At 40.8% G+C, this 22101-nt stretch overlaps 1 protein-coding gene across 1 annotated transcript in view; it reads right to left on the reverse strand.

Moving 5' to 3' along the window:
• The window catches only part of SLC25A12 (solute carrier family 25 member 12), a 201645-nt gene that overhangs the window by 104570 nt on the left and 74974 nt on the right, over positions 1-22101 (reverse strand). The gene's annotated exons all lie outside the window — the stretch shown is intronic.

A 22101-nucleotide genomic window follows, 5' to 3' on the forward strand; every position in this document is an offset into this window, starting at 1 on the left:
TCCCCGGAGACTTAAAGGAACCCTGGGGGCCTAGCTGGAGCAAGATTTTGAAGGGATCAAAGCGCAGTTAGCATTCGTAAGAATAACAAACGACTTACAGACAGCGAATGGCAAATAGTGGTCCTAGAAAGAGACTGGGAACCTGCTCGCTCTGGAGAAATACCTAAGTAAACAAAAGTTGAGAAATAACACCTCTCTCAAAATTGGCAGGGTTGAGTATGCTTACCATGTTTTTGCTTCCTGCACTTTGATAAAGCTTTATTAGAAGGCTCGCTCTGTGATCCAAATCCCCCAATGCCTTTGCGCAATGAAATCACAAATGCATGCGTTTGTCTTGGGTAGACTGGCACTGAATCCTGGACCAGCTTGCTCCTAGGAAAAATTGCCAGCCATCCCTAAGAACCAGTTGTTCTAGCGGAACCAAAATAAGGTCCTTAAAACTGAGTCTTGCCTTTATCACTACATTGCACTGCATATAGATTCACTCAATAAACAGTACATATAATATTATATATATATATCTCAGACATAATTCTGCGTGTAAAGAATACAAAGAAAGCATGTAGCACCAACTCTTGAAGTTCAAAGATAATGCTTCCACAATCCTAACTATATTTTGCCTTTAAACCAAGCATGGTGCCTATTTTTTTTTTTATTTAAATGCCTAACAACTCTCAGGTTTACCTTCATTTCATTTCACTGTGTAATTTCTTCTGAATTTTATTTTTCCAAAAATTGAATCTCATAGATTCCTTTTGTAACCTAAATTAATAGAAATGAGGAAAGAGAAGTGGTAAATAGAAAATGTTGAGAAGGAATACTAGTACTCTTACAATGAGCTTTCCTGCTATAGATAATTTAATTCTCTGCTATCATAACATCTTTCTTCATTCTGTTCAATTATTTTAACAATATTATCATACACAAGAATTTAGAAATATTTTGATCTTCTAAACTTTATGTCCCTGTTATCCTCTTCTCTCATTCTCTCTTCCTCTCTCTCCCTCCCTCTCTCTCTCTCTTTCACTCTCTCTCTCTCTCTCTCTTACTTCCAGATATGAAGACAATACATTTAACTAGAATTCATCACAACAGGGTCAGAGAGCTAGTACAGAAGGGAAGGTGCCTTTTAAGTGGCCCAGTAGTTGTGCCATCCCCCCCAAAATAGAACTCATTATAATAACTTGCAAATCTGGATATCAGGACACAGTGAAATTTGCTCAGGGACACAATTCAGAAACAAAGTGCATGCCTCATAATGTTCAGTTTTTGACAACACACACACACATCACATACACTAACAATAGGTGATCTTTGAGTAAGTTCAAAACATATTCACTGGTATCAAATAGTTGGCAATTAAAATTATATAATAATTTTAAACCAAATAAAGATGCAGTTTGGAGGGGATAGTAGAGTACAGCTAACCTAAAGAAAGGAGATTTAGCTAATTATAATCTGGAAAATATAATAAGCAATAAGATAGACAAAAGGGTCAGTGATAGTTTAATGGGCTGAAAGCATGCTTTGCATGCAGAAGGCCTAGGTTCAATCCCAGGATTGAACATGGTAATGAGCTCAAAGCACAGAGCTGTGAACAGACCCCCAAGCACCACTATATGTCCCTTCAGTTTTTTCATTTTATTTTATTTTTGGTGAACAAAAATGTTAGAAGTATGTGCTATAGAAAATAAGCTAAGTAATCAAAAGGGCTACAAAAGCATGTAAATTGAAAGCATATTAAGCTTTCTCACCCTGAAAATCCTATAACTAGTCATACTGTTACAATTATTATCTGGTGGTATTATCAGAAGTTAAAGTAGAACTTACTTCTGCCTTGATTGTATCTAGAGTTATCTGATCAGAGTTTAAAAAAATGTATTAGTGTTATAGGAGAAGTCAAAACTATCAAATAAGATGCATAATGTGATTGAGGAAATGTGGTAGAAATAAAACATATGACAGCGTTTGGGCCATTACTTACCAAGACAGCAATTTGTAAGTGACTTACTATACATTTATAAATAAAAACATTTCTAAAACATGAAATGAAAGAAAGTTGAAAACTTGATCATTAGGACATCACCTATAAAGAATTACATACCAAAGGAGACAATTGGAGGTAAAAGGCCGAAGAGAGTTAAGACCATGTACTAGGATTAGGCTTTAGAATAAGGAGAGACTCTTTTTTTTTATTTTTTGGGTCACACCCGGCGTTGCACCGGGGTTACACCTGGCTTATGCACTGAGGAATTACTCCTGGCGGTGCTTATATGGGACGCTGGGAATTGAACCCAGATCGGCCGCTTGCAAAGCAAACGCCCTACCCGCTGTACTATCACTCCAGCCCCCATAAGGAGAGACTCTTATGACTGTTCTGCTATCCTATCCAGAGCACTAAAACTTTCTCCATATCAGCAATTATGCTATTCTGCTTCCTTATCATTCATGTGTTCTCCAGACAGCACTTTTATCTTCCTTTAAAAATGTTCCCTTTGCATTCAGAACTTGGAAAATTATTTGGCACAAGAGGTCTAGTTTTCAGGCTATTTTAGCTTTTGACCTGTGTTCCTCACTGTGACTAATTATTTTTAGTATTATTTCTTTCAATATTTATGTGCAACTTTTCCCTCCATTGGAAGACTCAGTAGTCCTTGTAAGGTTATTTATTGACTTAATTTCAATATTCTTGCATTCTCAGGGAATAAGGAAACCAGAAGAGAAGGACAGAAACAAGGGACCCCCTAGTCTAAGAGTAGTAAGAATACAGACAAACAATGTGCCATCTTACACGGGTAGTATATGGAGTGGGAGCAATAGTATAGTGGTTAATGCACTAGTCTTGCATGCGGTTGACCCTGGGTTTGTCCCCTGAAGCCCATATGGTCCCCCAAGCACTGCCAGGAGTAAATTCCTGAGTCCAGAACCAGGAGTAACCCCTGAGCATCAGTGGGGGAGGACCACACACACACACACACACACACACACACACACACACACACACACACAAAGAAAAAAAACCATAAGCAGTGTTCATGCTATCCCAAAACAATTACAATAATCACATCAAAGACCACTGATCACAGATTGCTATAATACACATAATAATAATTTTTAAAATCTGAAATATTGTGAACATTACCAAAACTTGACAGAGATACAAAGTCAGAACTTTCTTTTTTTTTATTTTATTTTTTTTTAAATAAAAGGTACAGTTACAGATCCATACATCTTTGTGCTCATGTTTCCCCCATACAAAGTTCAATAACCCATCCCTTCACCAGTGCCCATTCTCCACCACCAGTAAACCCAACATCCCTCCCCACCTCTCCAGTCCCGTCTCCCCGCACCCCACCCTGCCACTATGGCAGGGTATTCCCTTTTGTTCTCTCTCTCTGATTAGGTGTTGTGGTTTGCAATAAAGGTGTTGAGTGGCCATTGTGTTCAGTCTCTAGTCTGTATTCGGCCCGCATCACCCTTCCCCCACATGACCTCCAACCACACTTTACTTGGTGGTCCCTTCCCTGAGTTACCCAGAATGAGAGACCAGCCTCCAAGCCATGGAGACAACCTCCTGGTACTTATTTCTACTATTCTTGGGCGTTAGTCTTATAGTCTATTATTCTATATTCCACAGATGAGTGCAATCTTTCTATGTCTGTCTCTCTCTTTCTGACAAAGTCAGAACTTTCTGTTGAATAACTGGTGCTGATAGATGTACTGGATGCAAATTGCCACAAACCTTCATTTATAAAAGAGGGGGGGGGAGGACAAAGAGCAGGGGAAACAAAGACCAAAATAAATAAATAATAAAAAAATAAAAATACAAAAATGGGACAGGAAGCAAATTGCAGTATATGGGAGGGCCAACAAATTGAAGTACTACAGAAGATAAGCTTTTGTTCAGCTACAGGACACAGGCCATCACTATGACAAGGAATGCCCTGGATTCTATAGCCCATACCAGATGTGGCTGAAAAACAAATTAAAAACCATTTCAACCAAATCTACTCTTAAACAGGAAACAACACACAGTGGGGGGAAGGCAGGGAGCTGTTCTTTAAAATATGTTCAATGATTCCTATATGAACATTTGCTTTAACCAAAATAAATTCCCATCTTGGTGGAGGAAAAAAGTTGGGCATGATAATTCAGGGGAAATAGTAGCATTCCTGCAATAAAGTCTTCCTATCCTGCTGTTTCTCACAGTCTGACTCTTAAGTCTCATAAATTATGCAAGAGGGATGTCTGCGATCTTATTTCTGGAACACAGTCTTCTCTCTTCCCTCATAGGGACAGTAATAGTCAGTTTTCTTTTCAGTGTAGCTGTGAGAAGTTCATGGAATTAGCTGCTTTACACATTTAAGACTGTAAGTGCTCCAGCACTCACTTATTAGTCATGAACAAGCTGGTTTTAGTGGGAAACTTATGCTCAAATGGAGATTTAAATGAAATGAGAACTGGAGCAATAGCACAGTGGGTAGGGCGTTTGCCTTGCACGCGGCTGACCCAGGTTCGATTCCTCCATCCCTCTTGAGAGTCCAGCAAGCTACGGAGAGTATCCCGCCCGCACCCGTGGCATATTGGATATGCCAAAAACAGTAACAAGTCTCACAATGGAGACATTACTGGTGCCAGCTCAAGCAAATCAATGAACAACGGATGACAGTGCTACAGTGCTACTTTTGTTAGTTTTGGGGCCACACCCAGCAATGCTCAGGGCTACTACTGGCTCTGCGCTCAGGGGTCACTCCTGGCAGGTTCAGAGGACCATATGGTTACAATGACCCAGAACCAGCCCCTTCACAGTGCCCTCTTCCCTCCAGCAATGTCCCCAGTTTCCCTCCTGTCCCACAATCTGTCTTCACGACAGGTACTTTTTTTTTTTCCAATTAGGCACTGAAGTTTGCAATGCTGTTACTGAGAGTGCATCATGCATATCATTTTATTTCCTTTCAGTGCCCAGTTCTCATCTAAAGTGATCAATTCAGGAGCCGGAGCAATCGTACAATGGATGGGGCATTTGCCTTGCTCATGGCCAACCCGAGTTCAATCCCCAGCATCCCATATTGTCCCCCAAGCACCGTCAGGAGTAATTCCTCAGTGCAGAGCCAGGAGTAATCCCTGAGCATCCTGGGTGTGACCCAAAAAGAGAAAAAAAAAAAAAACAAAGTGACCAGTTCTCCCTATCATTGTCATGGTGGTTCCTTCCCTGTCCTAACTAACCATCTTCCAACTGTAGCAAGCTTCCTACTAAGGACGTTCCTCCTGCCCTTCATTTCTCTTGTCTTTGAACATTATTTTCCTACTGTGTGTTTTTTTTATATCCCAGAAATGAGTGTGATCTGTCTATGTCTGTCCCTCTCCCTCTGATCCATTTCTACTCTCTAGCTCTGTTGATGGCATTCTTAAACCAAAAAGGGTGGAAATCAAGAGCACAGAAGGAGGTTGCCCAAGAACAACTAAAGACCTAAGTAAAAAATGGAACCATACATATTAAATATCCAGTAGCCTTGACAAAAGGATACCATCTAAGGTAATGACAATAGAAAAAAACATGAATATATATATAGGAATTAAGTTAAGTTTTAAGAGGTCTTCACTATGACATAATGACTTTGCATAGAGAAGATACTACAAAATGTAAAAAATAAACTTGTATATAAACAGAATTGACTATGGCCTGTACTTTCATTACTATGTGTGAGTGCACGCCCACTTATACTTGGTGTCTAGGATTAGCCTATATATTTGAGGAATTCTCTGGGACAATGCTGATCTGTTGTTTATTGCTTGACTGTAGTCAAGTCAGCATATGTAATAAATCATAAAATAACAGGTTCATATAGTATTTTAGCCTGCATTTATCTCTCACTATCACAGCTTGGAAAGAGGACATGAAAATAATCATTGCTCATTCATTCTACCCCTTTATTACATTTCATGAATTTACCTGAACTCTTCAGAAGGGGAAGAGACTCAATATACTTCCTTTAATTATCCTCAAACCTTCAATAAAACATTATATATGGGCAAATTTCATGTCCTAGTGTGGTAGAAAATCAGGGCACATTAATGGGAAATGTAGCCTTCCTCATATCACCTTCACTAAAATGTATTTGGTAGTAGCGGCAACAGCATTTCACCAAAAACAACTAGCTCAGCTACCTAGATGGATTAAAGCACACTTAAATGAGATTAACCTAAAGTGTAAGTGAGTTACAGAAGCAAGTTCTCAGTAGCAAATGAGACAAATCTTTCTTACTTCAGCACACCAGAGAATCCTAAAGGAAGAGTAGGGTACTTAATCATATAGAATGATATCTGGTTATCAAGTTCTAATCACATACTATATTTCTTAGGTGCAATATACACCTTATCATTGATATCTGCAAAGCAAGTCATAAGAAGGATATGTAAGTATGACTTGATATAAAGATCTTATGATGGAAAGACAATACAGAGCAAAACCATTTTGGGAGGTGGAAGATTGGAGTCACACCCAGCAGTGCGCAGGAGATACACTTAACTTTGTGGCTTGGGGCACCATGCAGTTCTGATCATATCATTTAGATTTTAAATATTCAGGTCACATCCAGCAGTGCTGAGGGCTTACTCCTAGCTCTGCACTCAGTGCTCACTCCTGGCGGTTCCTTGGGAACCGTATGAGATGCTGGGAGTTGAACCTGGGTTGGCTGCATATAAGGCAAACACCCTACCTGCTTCGCTATTTCTCTGGCCCTAACAAGGTCAGCATCATAACCCTGGTCCTCTCTTTGTACTCAGGTAAGACCATTAATTAATGATGTATAAACTAAGTTATATGCTTATGTAAGTTTTTAGTTATAGGACAAATGTCATTTTTTGAAAAAAAATAATTTTAAGGAACACCAAGCACCCTTCTTATACATACCTCCACTCTGTTCTACCCTACCCTACACTCATCCCCTCTGTTAACTTCAATTTGCTATCAATGTCCACTTTTATTTTGTCTCGTATGTTCATTGATTTTATTTCTTTATGTTCTTTATGATTTAATAGAGGAAGATGATATGATCCTGTATTTGTCTTTATCCATCCTACCTATTTAACTTTGCATAGTTGACTTGAATTCCTTCTGTTTTGCTGCAAATGGCAAAATTTCTTATATCCTATCATATATATATCTATATATACATTACATCTTTATCCAATCATCTGTTAATGTGTGCTTCAGTTTGCATTTCAGCTATTGTGAATAATGCTGCAGTAAATATTGGGATGGATATAAATTTTTACTTTGATATTTTTATCATCTTCGGATACTCAGAGGAGAGATTGTTGGATCATATGGCAGTTCAGTTTTTCACATTGTTTTTTTCCATTATTCTCTTCCTTGTGTTGTTGTTGCAATGACCTCAGGGTCACCAGGATTGTACCAGTGGTGCTAAGAGATTCAGGCACTCAGCAATAGGCAGGCCTTAACTCCTGTACTCTCTCTCCAGTTCACCCACCCATTTTTAAAACTGGGATGTTTGTTAGAGCCAGAGAGATAGTAAATGGCAGGACCCTTGCCTGTGTACAGATAACCGAGATATGATCCCTGGCACCATATATGGTCTCCTAAGCTCTGCCAGGAGTGTTCTCTGAGTTCAGAGCCAGAAGTAAGCCCTGAACAATGCCAGGTGTGGCTCCAAAAATATATATATGTGGTTGTTTGTTTCTTTATTAGCTTTATAAGTTCTTTACATATCTTGGACGTTAAGACTTTGTCAGATTTATGATGTGCAAATATCTTCTTTTATTAGTCTATCTTTTTTATTATCACTTCACTTGTGTCATCTGTCATCCCGTTGATTTTCGATTTGCTCAAGCAGACACCAGTAATGTCTCCATTTTCCCTGTCGCGTGCTAGTGTCTTATTTATTTATTTATTTATTTATTTATTTATTTATTTATTATTTATTTGTTATCTATCTTGGTCTTATTTCTCATGATAGGGGTCAAGTTCCCAGTGGCACCTCTAATGTTGATATTATGGAATGTTTCACCTATGTCTTTTTTTTTTAATTTTTTTATTGACTCACCATGTGGAAAGTTACAAAGTTTTCAGGTTTAAGTCTTAGTTATACAATGTTCGAATACCCATTCCTTCACCAGTGCACATATTCCACCACCAAGAATCACAGTATAGCTCCACCCCGTCCCCTCGCACCCCTAGCCCCCCCACACCCCTAGCCCTCCCCACCACCCCTAGCCCTCCCCCTGCCTGTGTAACTGATAAATTTCACTTTACTTTCACTTTGATTGCATTCAATATTTCAACAAAACTCACTATTATTGTTTGGAGAGTCTCCCCCCTAAAGTCAGACCTGCTGAAAAGGAAGCATTTGACAATTTGTTTTCCATTGCTGAGAATGAAGAGGTATGAGGTCAAGTGACCGCACCTAGTGGCCTCACGGTTTTGGGTTTCTGTATTTTTCACTTATGTCTTTTGAGGTTTTTTTTCCTAAGGGGGCCATATCTGGAAGTACTTAGGAATACTCCTGCCTCTGTGCTCAGAGGTCATTCAAGGCTAAAGGGATGGTATGGGTTATGAAGGATCAAACCCAGGTCAACCATGTACAAGACAAATGCTGTACTTGCTGTCCTATCTTTCCAGTCTTCCCCCCACCACAACTTATAGTTATGTTATTTGTATTTTAATTCCAGGTCTTACATTTATGTCTTACATCATTTAAAATGTATTTTTGTGTGGGGGGTTAGAAAGTAATCTATCTCTATCTCTTTGCATGTGGTTTTTCAGCTTTCCTGATGCCATTTTTAAAATAAATTCAAGCCTTTTACTGGATTCATTAAAACACTATTTGCATTGTGTTTATTTGTCATTCCTCCATCCCTTTATTGTTGTTAGATGAGAGGTGTGAAAGAGATTTTACATACACACACACACACACACGTACACTTTGTTATGGTGTTCACACACTTGGTCTCCCATCTAGTTGGGAGTGTTTACACACTCAAAGTGCTTGTCAGAATTCCACCTTTTTTTTTTTTTTTTTTTTTGCTTTTTGAGTCATACCAAGAAATGCACAGGAGTTATTCCTGACTTTGCACTCAGGAATTACCCCTGTTTTTTTTTTTTTTTTGGTTTTTTGAGTCACACCTGGCGATGCACAGGGGTTACTCCTGGCTCTGCACTCAGGAATTACTCCTGGCGGTGCTCAGGGGACCATATGGGATGCTGGGATTTGAACCCGGGTCGGCCACGTGCAAGGCAAATGCCCTACCCATTATGCTATCACTCCAGCCCCTACCCCTGGGATGCTAGGAATCGAACCCAGGTCGGACACATGCAAGGCAAAAGCCCTACCTGCTGTGCTATTGCTCCAGCCCCAGAATTCCACTCCTTAAACTGTGGTGCTTGTGAAAATTCTCATTGTTGTGCTTGCTTAGGGCTCTTGGGGTCTCACCCTTCCTGGTGTTAGTGCTCACATTCTTTTACTATTGGGGCTTGCCAATGGGTGTCCCAGACAGCAGAGGCACCAGGACCACCTCAGTGCACTTGGGAGAAATCAGGAATGGAATTTGTCATTCAAGTTTGCAGGGAAGGTGTTCTGGTCATTGAGCTATCGCCTACCCTTCCACTTCCATTAACTGTTCTTGGGAGAACATTGCTCTTTCTCTGAAGGAACAGAAGCACAAACTACTGCTGAGAGGGCCTGGATGCTTTAGGCTCTAACTAGAAGCAACAAATACAGTAGGTGAGTGTAATCTTGCCAAAATCCCCACGTGGAGATAGAACAGGTGCTTCACAGAGGGATCAGAGCAATGGTACAGCAACAGGGCACTTACCTTGCACAACTGTACAGGTTCCATCCCCAGAACCTCATATGGTCCCCTGAGAACCAATCAGGATAATTTCTGAATGCAGAGCAGGACATTTCCTAAATGCAGAGCAGGATAATTCTTGAGAGCAAAGCCAGGAGAAAGCCCTGCCTATTGGCGATTGTAGCCCCAAAAATCAAAACCCAAACCAAACCAAACAAAAAACAGATGCTTCACAGAATACAAAAGCCAATGGTAGAAAATAGCTTCTCACAAGGAGCTCGCAGGAGAACTCATTCAGTTTCCAACCACTGGACCCTCCACAAAGGTCAAGCTCCAGCTGACTGAATCTGGGGGATCACATGTTTAAGCTTTTGGTCACCATCTTGGCCAAGTCATCATACCACCTCAGTCACCACTTGGGACACCTTTGCCAGGTCATGTTAACCATTCAATACTATAACCACATGGGTACAGGTACCCTTCCGCCCTGGCACCTAGCAGTATCTAACTTTATTATTGTCTCTCAGCTCCCCCAGCACTCAGCCAGGGTTCCCTGCTCCTCTACGTGCTACTGCTCTCAGAACAAAGTCTCTCCTATTTCTGCACCTGACTGTGTGCACTTCCCTCGCTGTTTCAGACCACAGGGACAGGCTGACCTCATAAAAATGTGAGTCCTTCCATTTCTGAAGCAATCAGAACAATGCTCCATGGGCCAGAGCGATAGCAGAGTGGGTAAGGTGCTTGCCTTGCATGCAGCCGCCCCAGGTTCCATCCCAAGCATCCCATATGGTCTCATGAGCATTGTCAGGAGTGATTCCTGAGTGCAGAGCCAGGAATAACCCCTGAGCCTTAGGCCATGTGTGGCCCCAAAAACAAACAGACAAAAACAAAATGTTCTGTGTTGCAAGGCCTAGTGGCACACGAGGTGAAATTCTACCCTATCTGATGTTCCCTATTGTCTTTTCCTGCCCCAGCCATCAAGCCTGTATGCAGGGATTACAGTTATATACCTATATATCATATAAGTGTTTCATAAAATATGTGATTTTGGGGGGTTCTGGGCCTCCACCCATCAGCTTTCATGTGCTACTCCCAGTTTGGTGATTGGAGCTTGCACCCAGTGGTGCTTGGGGGACCATGTGGTGTTGGGGATCGAACCTGGAGCTCCTGTGTTCAAAGCAGGGATTGTGGTTTAATAAGCCTATCATGTCATTTGGTATACACAAGGAGCAGGTCAGTTAGGTACCTTTACTCTTCGACTCTCTTGCCAGAACTTGTGTGTAGTCAGTTTATGACCCACCAGGGCCAGGGAATAGCTTTGAGGACTGGAGCATGATTTAGATGTAGATGCTCCTGATTTGATGCATGACATTATATGGTCCCCTCAGCACCACTGTCAGTAACTCCCAATCACCATAGCAGATGTAGCCTCCAACCACCACCAGGTGTGATCCCAAAACAAACAAAAAAATATCTTAGGCAATTCGGGTTTAGGGTAAAAATATCAATTCAATCTGAATGATATACAGGTTTCATAAAAATCATAACTCACCACTTTTTTTATAATGTACAAGTACTGTTATTTATTCAGCCACTGATTAAGCTGATTGAATTGGGCATAAACTCCACATTACTTTTTTTATTCAGTGTTAATTTTATTTTATTATTTTATTATTATTCTCCCCCCCTTTTTTATTGATTCACCATGAGATAGTTACAAAGCTTTTATGTTTGAGCTTCAGTCATACAATCAACAAACACCCATTCCTTCACGAGTGCACATTTTCCACCAACACAATCCCCAGTATTCTCTCCCACCACCACCCATTCCAACCCTTCTCCTGCCTGTGTGGCAGACTATTTCTCCCATATTCTCACTCTTCTTTGGATACTTCTTTCTATATTTCAACACCAGTCCTACCACCACTCAAACCTGCCGAAAAGGCAATGCTAGATGATTTGTTTTGTATTGCTTGTTATGGATAGAATATAACAACCAGGAAATTCTGTGTTGTTTTCTTCTGGAAGTTTTAGTTTATAGTCTCTGGGTCTTGGCCATTGATGAGATTACATGTTTGTGGGCAGTTTGTAGGTGTGACTGCCAAGCTACTGGAAAACTGGGGAGTTGGGGGGAAGAAGCCCAGTCCTGATCCAAGCGGGCTTGGAGATCTCAGTCACAGGTTCCCGCATATTTGGGTTCCTGCTGGTCAGCTCTTGGGTGAGGTTCATCCTGTCTTAGGAACTCACCACTTCTTGAACCCATCGTTTGTGTTTGTATTCTTTCCAACTATGTCTTATTACTAAATCCTTCTTTCTGTTTTCAAACTTTCATCAAACACTTATCTCAATGCCTTACACTAACTATGTAGGTACTAATTAAATGTTTATTGAATTTCCCTAGCTAGTCACTCTACCACAAGTCATTCATTACTCCTCTTATATTTCCTAAGTGAAATAAGAGCGTCACTTGCTCAAGTCTGAGACCTGAGTATCACTTTTCTTTGCGCCTCAAAACCAAATTGTCCCCCAGTATTGTATTTTTAATCTCCTTAGTGCTTAAAAGAAAACTCCTCTGATGATTATAATAGCCCCCTAATTGCTCTATTGAATATTCATTCTAATTGCTCTCCAATCCTGTAGTACTTCACTTTCTGCCTCAAATCCATTTTCCATAGTACTACCAAGTAAATTAAATTTGATCACTAACAAATCCTTCAGTTGTTCTCTACTGAGTTAAATATAAAATCCAAACTCCTCAATATGGTAAAGAGTGCTATTTTTATTTACATCCTATACCTTACTAGTATCACTTTTTTCCTTTACTTGCTGGGAATATTTCTTATACATCTATTCAATATAATTTTTCATACCCAAAAGGTTAATTTGACTTTCAAATCATCTGTTTACCCCAGTCAAGGAAATACAAATTTTAATACTACCTCATATTGTGAAATATCAGAGCATTGAAAATAATATAGAGATTTTTGTAGCCAGAATGCAAAGATCCATGAAAATGTTACCTCTCACTATCACACTGAAGAAATTTTAACTTCCTCCCATAAAACTTAGGCACACAGAGCACACAGATTTGAGGCTCTTTATCCAAATGAGGAATACTTTCATCAGTAAACACCTGCTGGTTTCCCGATAAACTGGAAAATGAAACTGGCCTTCATTCAGTGATTCTGAGGCTATATAATTAAAGGCATAAAAGAGTCATGGTACCCACATGGTGATTAATGCCAATCATAAAAGAGAAACTGGGTTGCTGCTTATAATGAAAAAGGACCACTATGTCAGGACTCCAACTGAGGTCACTCAATGAAGACAGCCAACCTTACAAAGATAAGTCCAGAGTGGACTTGAAATCATTTGGGAATTTGGGTTGAGACATGGAATTAAATAATTAGGCATAGTCTCAGTACTTGGAGAGAGAAGGGGACATGCAATGAAGAATTGAAAAGGAATTTATGAAGATTAACTTGGTCCTAAGGACCATGTATATATGTAGGGAGTGTTCAAACAAGTTATGCTTGATATTATTCTGTCTCCATTCTTAATTCCACCTTTAATGAAGAGCATTAGAATTTTATAACATTTTAAATTTTATAATTATATGATTATATGGAAGATAAGACTGTGTTAATTCTGCTAGAGACATTGATAGCCATATAAGAGATGATATATGAATTTATTATAAGTCAAGTAACACAAAGGAAGGTATTGGGGCTTAAGTTGCTTTTGCAATGTTGTAACCAAAAGGAAAGATGGACAGAGAAAATGACAGGACCAAGATTCCCAATTGTTTTGGTATGGAATTAATATAATATAAAGACCTCTTTCAGTTCATTAAAGAAATTGGAAATAAGGGACTTGAGCAATAGTACAATGGGTAGGGCATTTGCCTTGCATGCAGTAAGCCCAGGTTCAATCCCCAGCATCCCATATCCTGTATATCACCAGGAGTAACCCCTGAGAAATCAATCAATGTATTTTTTAAAAAGAAAGAAATTGAGAATATATGCCATGTGAGGTGCAATAAGAATATGGATGACAGTAAAATTAGAGAAGAAACAGCTATGACTAAAAGAGAATAGCCAAAAGATTCATTTATCCTATTCTTGATAGGTTAAATATAGGAAGTCCTATTATCCTGCTTTTAACCCCAACATTAAATTTGGGGTTAAAAGCAGGATAATAAATTTCCTTGAAAAGGAAAGACAAAGAAGTATCCATCTTAAAGGGCTTGAATATAACGAAAGTATTTAACGTGGATATACTGTATTCCTCAATTCAGATCCCTGTGGCTCAGAGTCTGGCTATCATAGAGATATTTTAGGAAATTGAAAAATTTGAATTAGGCAAAGTTAGATTATGAATAATTTCAAATACCAGAAAACTGTGTAGGCTACCAGGAAGCAGAAAGGTATTCAAGAGTTAAGTGGAAGTAGGGACTAGAGTAAAATAATACATTTTATATTTTATAGCCCTACCAAGTTCAGGTTCATTAGTAACTTGGTCACACAAAAGTAAATCTGGTCTGTAGTTTATGATGTGTTAAGTGAATGACTCAGGATTTGAAATTGTCCATATTTGGCAAAGACAACAGTATGAGTAATTTGAATGCATTAAACAAAACCTGGAGCAGATAATTGAATTTTTCTTCTAAACCACAATTTTACGTAGAATCAGCAATGATCATATACCTAACCAAATCTACTATTACACTTGATTTTGGGCATTTAATTTTTTTAAATTTAAAATAAGTTTATTTAGAAGTGTTGCTATTGCTATTTATAAATCCATGCTAGATAAAAGACACTTGGCTACCCTTTATAAATTACAGTTTTTTGTTTTGGGAGTGCTTTTGCATTGTTGTTTTTCAAAGATTAATACTATAGTATTTTCTAGAAGACTAAACAGAATGATTGTTCAGATCCTCCCTTTTCCATTAAAAATTGAGTACTATACTTGACTTTTCCCATTATCTATAATCATTTGAGTTTGTAGGGAGTCCATATATATCACTGTTAATAGTGTACATATTTCACAGGACATGTCTTTGATCCCTCTAGTAAAGATTCCTTTAGGCCCACCTGATGTGAAATCATCTACCCTAACCAATTCTCTCTAAGTTCTATTTCTATGTCATCATTAGCAATATTTTTTATAAGGGCTCTAATTTATGAAGTCTTCCTTTCACATTGGAATATCTTAGCACACTGGTCAGGGTAGGTATCTCCTGGTGGCCCAGGAATGTAGGTCAGTGGTAAAGTGCATGCCTTGTATATATATGAGTCCCTGGGTTCTATCTCCAGCACCACAAAACAAATAAGCAAAGAAAGAAAAAAACAAACTCCTAGAATGGTTTGTGATATATTAATCCCAAGGCTAGGAATGTCTTAGCCCCCCCCCTTCATTCTCCTTACCCCTCTCTCTGCCTCTTTGTTTGTTTGGGGGCCACAGTGCTCAAGGCTCATGCCTGGCTCTGTGCTCAGAGATCTTTCCTAGCATTGATCAGAGGAGCATAGGCTGTGTGCACTAAAGCAAGGCAGGTGACTTAACTTCTGTACTATCTTTCCAGCTGACCCGGGTTCGATTTCTCCATCCCTCTCAGATAGCCCAGCAAGCTACTGGCTCTACCCACATGGCAGAGCCTGGCAAGCTACCAGTGGCATATTTGATATGCAAAAAAACAGTAACAAGTCTCACAATGGAGACGTTACTGGTGCCCACTCGAGCAAATCGCTGAACAATGGGACGACAGTGCTACTATCTCTCCAGCAGTCTCCACTAAACCATCCTTCATTGAAGACCAATTTTTCAGAAGCTCAGGAACCAGGAATGTAGTAGTAAGGTTAAGGGTTAAGGCACTTGCCTAGCATGCAGCTATAGTTACAACACATTCAAATCACAACACTGCATATGGTCACCTGAGTACCATCAGGAGTTTCCCTGAACACCCACAGTGTGGTGAGAGAGGAGAAGTTCTACTCTCTATACATAAATATGGCAGATGTGCAACCACAAATTATTTTTTTAGTTTATTATTTTTTTATTAGTGAATCACCGTTATGGTACAGTTACAGATTTATACATTTTTGTGCTTGTGTTTCCGTCATACAATGTTCGAGAACCCATCCCTCCACCACCAATGAACCCAGTATCTCTCCCACTCCGCAATCCCATCTCCCCCACCCCACCCCACCTCTGTGGCAGGGCATTCCCTTTTGTTCTCTCTCTCCTTTTGGGTGTTGTGGTTTGCAATAGGGGTATTGAGTGGCCTCGTGTTCAATCTATAGTCTCCTTTCAGCACGCATCTCCCTTCCTGAGTGGGTCCTCCAACCACATTTCTTACTTTTCTTTTTATTTATTATTTTTGTTTTGGAAGCACACCTAGTGGTGTCAAGCTTTACTTCTAACTCTGTACATAGGGATCACACTCCTGCGGGACTCAGTGGAGTATATGAAGTGCCGGTGATTGAATTCCAGATGCATGTACAGGACAAGTGACTTACCCGCTGTACTAACTCTGACCCTTCCCTTCCTAATTGTCTTTGCTGCCAGTGGCTTGGTAATGTGGGGACCTAGAAAAGTGATCCTGAAGAAAGAGAGCTTTCATTTCTCTACTTGACCCACCTCATGCACTCAGGGAATATCTGCCTGGGAGAGGACTGGTAAAGTCTGCTATGAACACAAGCGCAGCATGGGTGCTCATGCACCTCCAGCCCTGTGATGCAGCTGTCCAGGTGTGCCTGGGAGTCCACTTGTTCTGCAGTGTGAGAGCCATGGACTTGGGGAGCCACAGACTCACTCTGGAGCCAGGAATTGCTCTTTGCAGGAAAGTAGAGTCAATCCTGACCTCAACACCAGGTGTTCCAGGTCTGGTACCTTCGTTTACAGAAAAGAATTTCAAGAGGAGGAAAAACAGTGATCCAAGATTGCTTTTATTGAATGAAATTTACTTAGAAAGACATGCGTAGAGAGAGAAATACATATTCAAGAGAGAACATGGGCTCCTCCAGAAATAAAAAGAACCAATGTTTTGTTAATAAAAAATGTTAGGAACATATTACAAAATTTTAACAACATATTTTGGGTGAAAGTTTCCATTTTCCAACTGTTTGTTTTTATTTATTTTTATTTATTTATTTATTGCTTTTTGGGTCACACCTGGCGATGCACAGGGGTTACTCCTGGCTCTGTACTCAGGAATTACCCCTGGTGGTGCTCAGGGGACCGTATGGGATGCTGGGATTCAAACCCGGGTTGGCCGAGTGCAAGGCAAACGCCCTACTCACTGTGCTATCGCTCCAGCCCCGCAACTGGTTGTTTTTAAATAGGAATCTTTTTTCTAGGGACTGCAGAAATTGTATAGTAAGTAAGGTGCTTGCCTTTGTTGCAGCTGACCTTGGTTCAATCCCCTGCATACCATGTGGCCAAGCCCCACCCGTGGTCTTTTTGTGTTGTTGTTGTTCTGCAATGTTTTATTCTTTTTATTTATTTTTCAATTTTTAAAATTTTTTTTATTGAATCACTGTGAAATAGACCCTTACAAAGCTGTTCATGATTAGGTTTCAGTCATACAATGTTCCAACACCCATCTCTCCACCTGTGTTCATTTCTCAGCACCAGTGTCCGCAATTTCCTTCCCATCACCGCCCCCCACAGCATGCCTCTATGTGAGTCAATTTTCATCTCTCTCTCTCTCTCTCTCTCTCTCTCTCTCTCCTTTTGACCATTGTTCACCAGTGATCTCTGAGTACAGAGCCAGCAATAAAACCTGAGCTCTGCCCAAGTGTGAGCCAAATTTTTTTAAATACTTTTTTAAATGTTCAGATTTTTTTATGATTATACAAAATGATATTAAAATCAGTATTGAAGTAAACAGATAATTCCATTTATATAGTAATGATCCTTAAGGGCCAGGCAGGGTGGAGGAGGAGATAAATAAACCTGAGAGTAAGCCTGAAAAAAAGAAGATAAATGCAAGCTTAAAATTTTGTGTCATCAGTACAACAGTTACTCTGAATAAAAATCTTGAGTAAACATTAGTTAAGTAATTTTTGCCCCCTCACATCAAGTAAGAACTCAGGGATGAAGATAACATAGTTTTAGTCCCAGAAGAATTATCACTAAGAAGTAAATAAGCTTAAGAGTGGAGAAGGTGATGATTCATAATTATCGCCTAGGAAGAGAGTTCAGAAAGTGAGGCGATCCCTCTGTGATAAGCAAGCCTACTTTAGTGGGTGAACACAGCAGGCCCCAGAGAGAGCAGGCCTCAATAAGGCCAGCTGAAAAGAAGGAAGAGAAGAGTGCATGAAAGCTTCCCATGGGGTGAAATGTGGGTCTGCTGTGGAAATAGCATGGGCAGCTTCCTGTTAGCCAGACACACAGGGGGATAAGGATATAGGAGGTTATATCCACAGTGGCACTTACGCAATACTTCTTTTTGACTCCGTATGTGTGCTCCAATTAGAGCCTGGATTTGTGGGGTGGCAGTTTATATGCTTAACTTACAAATAGAGAAGATGGTATAGAGGAAGAATAGCAAGGCTTTAAAACAATTTTTCTGGGGCTGGAGCAATAGCACAGCGGGTAGGGCATTTGCCTTGCACACTACCGACTTGGGTTCGATTCCCAGCATCCCATATGGTTCCCCAAGCACTGCCAGGAGTAATTCCTGAGTGCAAGAGCCAGGAGTAACCCCTGTGCATCGCCGGGTGTGACCCAAAGGCAAAAAAAAAAAAAAATTCCTCTCCCACTCCTGTTTTCTTTTCTTTTCTTTTCTTTTCTTTTCTTTTTGGGTCACACCCGGCGATGCACAGGGGTTACTCCTGGCTCTGCACTCAGGAATTACTCCTGGCGGTGCTCAGGGGACCATATGGGATGCTGAGATTTGAACCCGGGTCGGCCGCGTGCAAGGCAAATGCCCTACCCGCTGTGCTATTGCTTCAGCCCCCTCCCACTCCTGTTTTCAGTGCTGCTGCAGTGACTAAGGATTACACATGTGCCAGACTGTGGAGCCTGCACATTCTTTGCTGTGGTGCTCCTTAGGATAGCATAGCAGGTTGCAGTGCCTGAACACTTGGTCACAATGCTTGCCCTCCTTTAGTTGCATGCTTGCCAGGCTCCGTGCTCTTAGTTGAAGCATACAAGTTATTATTGTGGTGTGCCAGGGGTGGTCACTGTAGTGCCCACACAAGTGCTTGGCTAGAGGGTGAGAAGGCTAGAATCAATTCCTGATTGTGTTGTTCATATTTCCTTGTAATTGTGGTCACAACAGAAAAGTCACACCTGGGGCTGGAGACATAGTACTGTGGATAAGGGGCCTGCTTGCCTTACATGTGACAGACCTAGATCTGGTCCCCAGCATCCTATTCAGCCCTCTGATCCCAGTCAGGAGTGACTTTTGAGTACAGACAGGGCCAAAAGTAAGCTCTGAACATTGCTGGGTGTGACCAAAAGCAACAATGAACATTAGACCTTTTGTGGAGTGTTCACACAGCTGGTTTTGTGTTGTAGCTGGAAATTGCTTGTAGTATTAGGGATCATTGGCAGCACACAGGCCAGGCTCAAATTGAAGAATGGTCTGAACTGTGATTGGCACATGTGGCGCCTTGGGGATTTTTCTTTGGGGGGAGTTGGGGAGTGGCCACACTCATAGAAAGATTGCACTCGTCTGTGGAATATAAAATAACAGAGTAGGAGACTTACACCCAAGAATAGTAGTATATAATGCCAGGAGGTTGGCTTCATAGCTTGGAAGCTGGCCTCACATGTTGGGGGAAAGTCATCCCAGATAGAGAAGGGAACACCAAGTAAAATGTGATTGGAGATCCTGCGTGGGGAGGGAGATATGTGCAGAAAGTAGACTAGAGACTGAACACGATGGCCACTCAATACACCTGTTGCAAACCACAACACCCAAAAGGAGAGAGAGAGAGAACAAATTGGAATGCCCTGCCACAGAGGTGGGGTGGGGGATGGGGGCATGGGATTGGGGGTGGGAGGGATACTGGGTTCATTGGTGGTGGAGAATGGACACTGGTGGAGGGATGGGCTCTTGAACATTGCATGAGGGTAAAACAAGCACGAAAAGGTGTGAATCTGTAACTGTACCCTCACTATGACTCACTAATTAAAAATCAAATAAATTATTTAAAAAAAAAGAATGTTCAGGAACCATACCTGGCTCTGTACTTGAAGTGGAGGAACATAGTCATAGCCACATACTAGGCAAGCTCCTTAACCTTCCTCTGGCTCTCAGTACTGTCTCCCGGGATTTAAACTCATGTCCGTGTTTGCAAAGACCTCTGCACTTTTCCTCTGGGCCCTAGTAAAGTTTTTTTTAGGGGGGGCGTAAGGAGGTGGCAGTGGAGGAGAGGAATTAATCACAATTATTTTCCATGTTCAAGGGTCACTCACTCCTGGCAGTATTGGGGGAACCATGTGGGAGTGGGCACTGAACTAGGGTCATACATGCAAGGCATTATTTCTCTGACACCCCTCACCCCTGGCTTTTTTTCCCTTTTTTTTTTTTTACAGTTCTATAAATAACAAATGACAAAAGGCAACAGAAACTGAGAACCAGTCTACAGAAGTGAGCCTACCAATGATGTGGGTGTGGGCCCTACCTCTGCAGGCTGGGAAGTGGGTGAGGCACAGAGACTCTGGTGAAAGAAAGATGACTTTTGTTGAGGTCTCAGTAGCTGGCCTGAGACTTTGACTAAATCCCCTGCACCTGAAAGAAAGAGCCAGCCCTGTTTACAGGGGCCCAGAGCTTGCTTCAGCACTCCACACACATAGGCACCCTGGTTGAAGGTGAGGGACGTAATAAGTTACCATCTACCTGAGCTAATACACCTGGTCCTGAGAGCGGGAGATGTAAATCATTAACATCTGTATGAGTCTAACAAGGTAAACGTGATACATGTGGATTGCCCCTGAAATGTATATATATAAACCCCTGTGTGAGAGCTAATAAAAAATTGCTGATTGAACACCAGCTTTTCCCCCCTCCGCTTGGTTACTTCTTGGTGGTGTGGGAGTCCGTGGGTGTGTGGAGGGTCAGGGCTCTCCCCTTCCCGCTCTCTCTCCTATAGGGAGTAAGTCTGGCGACCAGGGGGATCGTACTCCAGTGTGCCAGGATCAACTGGTCAGGACCCCGACAGACTTTCTGGTGGAGGGTGTGGTATTAGAATGCTGAACTCGGATTCGGGCCCTTGTTTTGCACACAGCTAGTCCAGATGCAATGCCCTCAGTGCGCGTGGTCTCCCAGCAAGGGCAGGAATGGGTCCTGGCACAGAACCAGGAATAAGTCCAAGAAATGCAGGAAAGGGCCCCAAACCCCAAATAATAATAATAATAATAATAATAATAATAATAATAATAATAATAGAACAGGAGTCCTGTTTTGCATCAAACTAACCTGTTTCTCTTAGATTCTATGTATCATAATACATGGAATGTAGATAAAATTGTAAGAAGCTGGTAACAACCTCCAATACTTAACACCCCCTCAAGATAGAAAATTTCATTGCTGACAATTATAAATGTTAAGTCGCGCGGACGCGCGACTTAACATTTATAATTGTCAGCAATGTGAAACGGTTCCTTTTGAACAGGTCTGACTTGGGGGGAAACTCTAAATAATAACAGTAAGTTTTTTTTGAAATTTTGAAGTTTTTTAATGTAGCAGCCACCTCTCTGGACTGTGAACTAAGCAAAAGCCCCACGCTGGCCGACGCGGCGTGGCGTACACCATACTATGAGGCGCGGGAAGGGGGATGAGGGGGAAAAAGAAAAAAAAAAAGGGAAAAGGAAAAAGGAAAAAAAAAAGAGAGAGAGTTATGTACTTGTAGCAGTGGGGCTACATATCTCTTCATTTCCAGCAATGAAAAACTAATTATCAAATGTAGTAGGTCTGTCTCTCTTGGTTGGAAACTCCAACAACTATAGTGAGTTTTGTGTTGAATTATGGAATGTAATCAAGGTAAAGAAAAAATGAAGTGAAATTCATTAGTTATACAGTAGGGGGTAGGGTGGGGGTGGGGGGTATACTGGGGTTTCTGGTGGTGGAATATGGGCACTGGTGAAGGGATGGGTGTTTGAATATTGTATAAGTGACATATAAACCTGAGAACTTTGTAACTTTCCACATGGTGATTTAATAAAAAGTTTAAAAAAAAAGATGGAAAATTTCCAATTTCCAATTATGAAAGAAACATATATTCTCAATAAATATATATTTAAAGAGATAAATATATAATTTTTAATGTAGGAGTGCTG

The sequence above is a fragment of the Sorex araneus genome, chromosome X (genome assembly GCF_027595985.1).
Source record: "Sorex araneus isolate mSorAra2 chromosome X, mSorAra2.pri, whole genome shotgun sequence".
Taxonomy (NCBI): domain Eukaryota; kingdom Metazoa; phylum Chordata; class Mammalia; order Eulipotyphla; family Soricidae; genus Sorex; species Sorex araneus.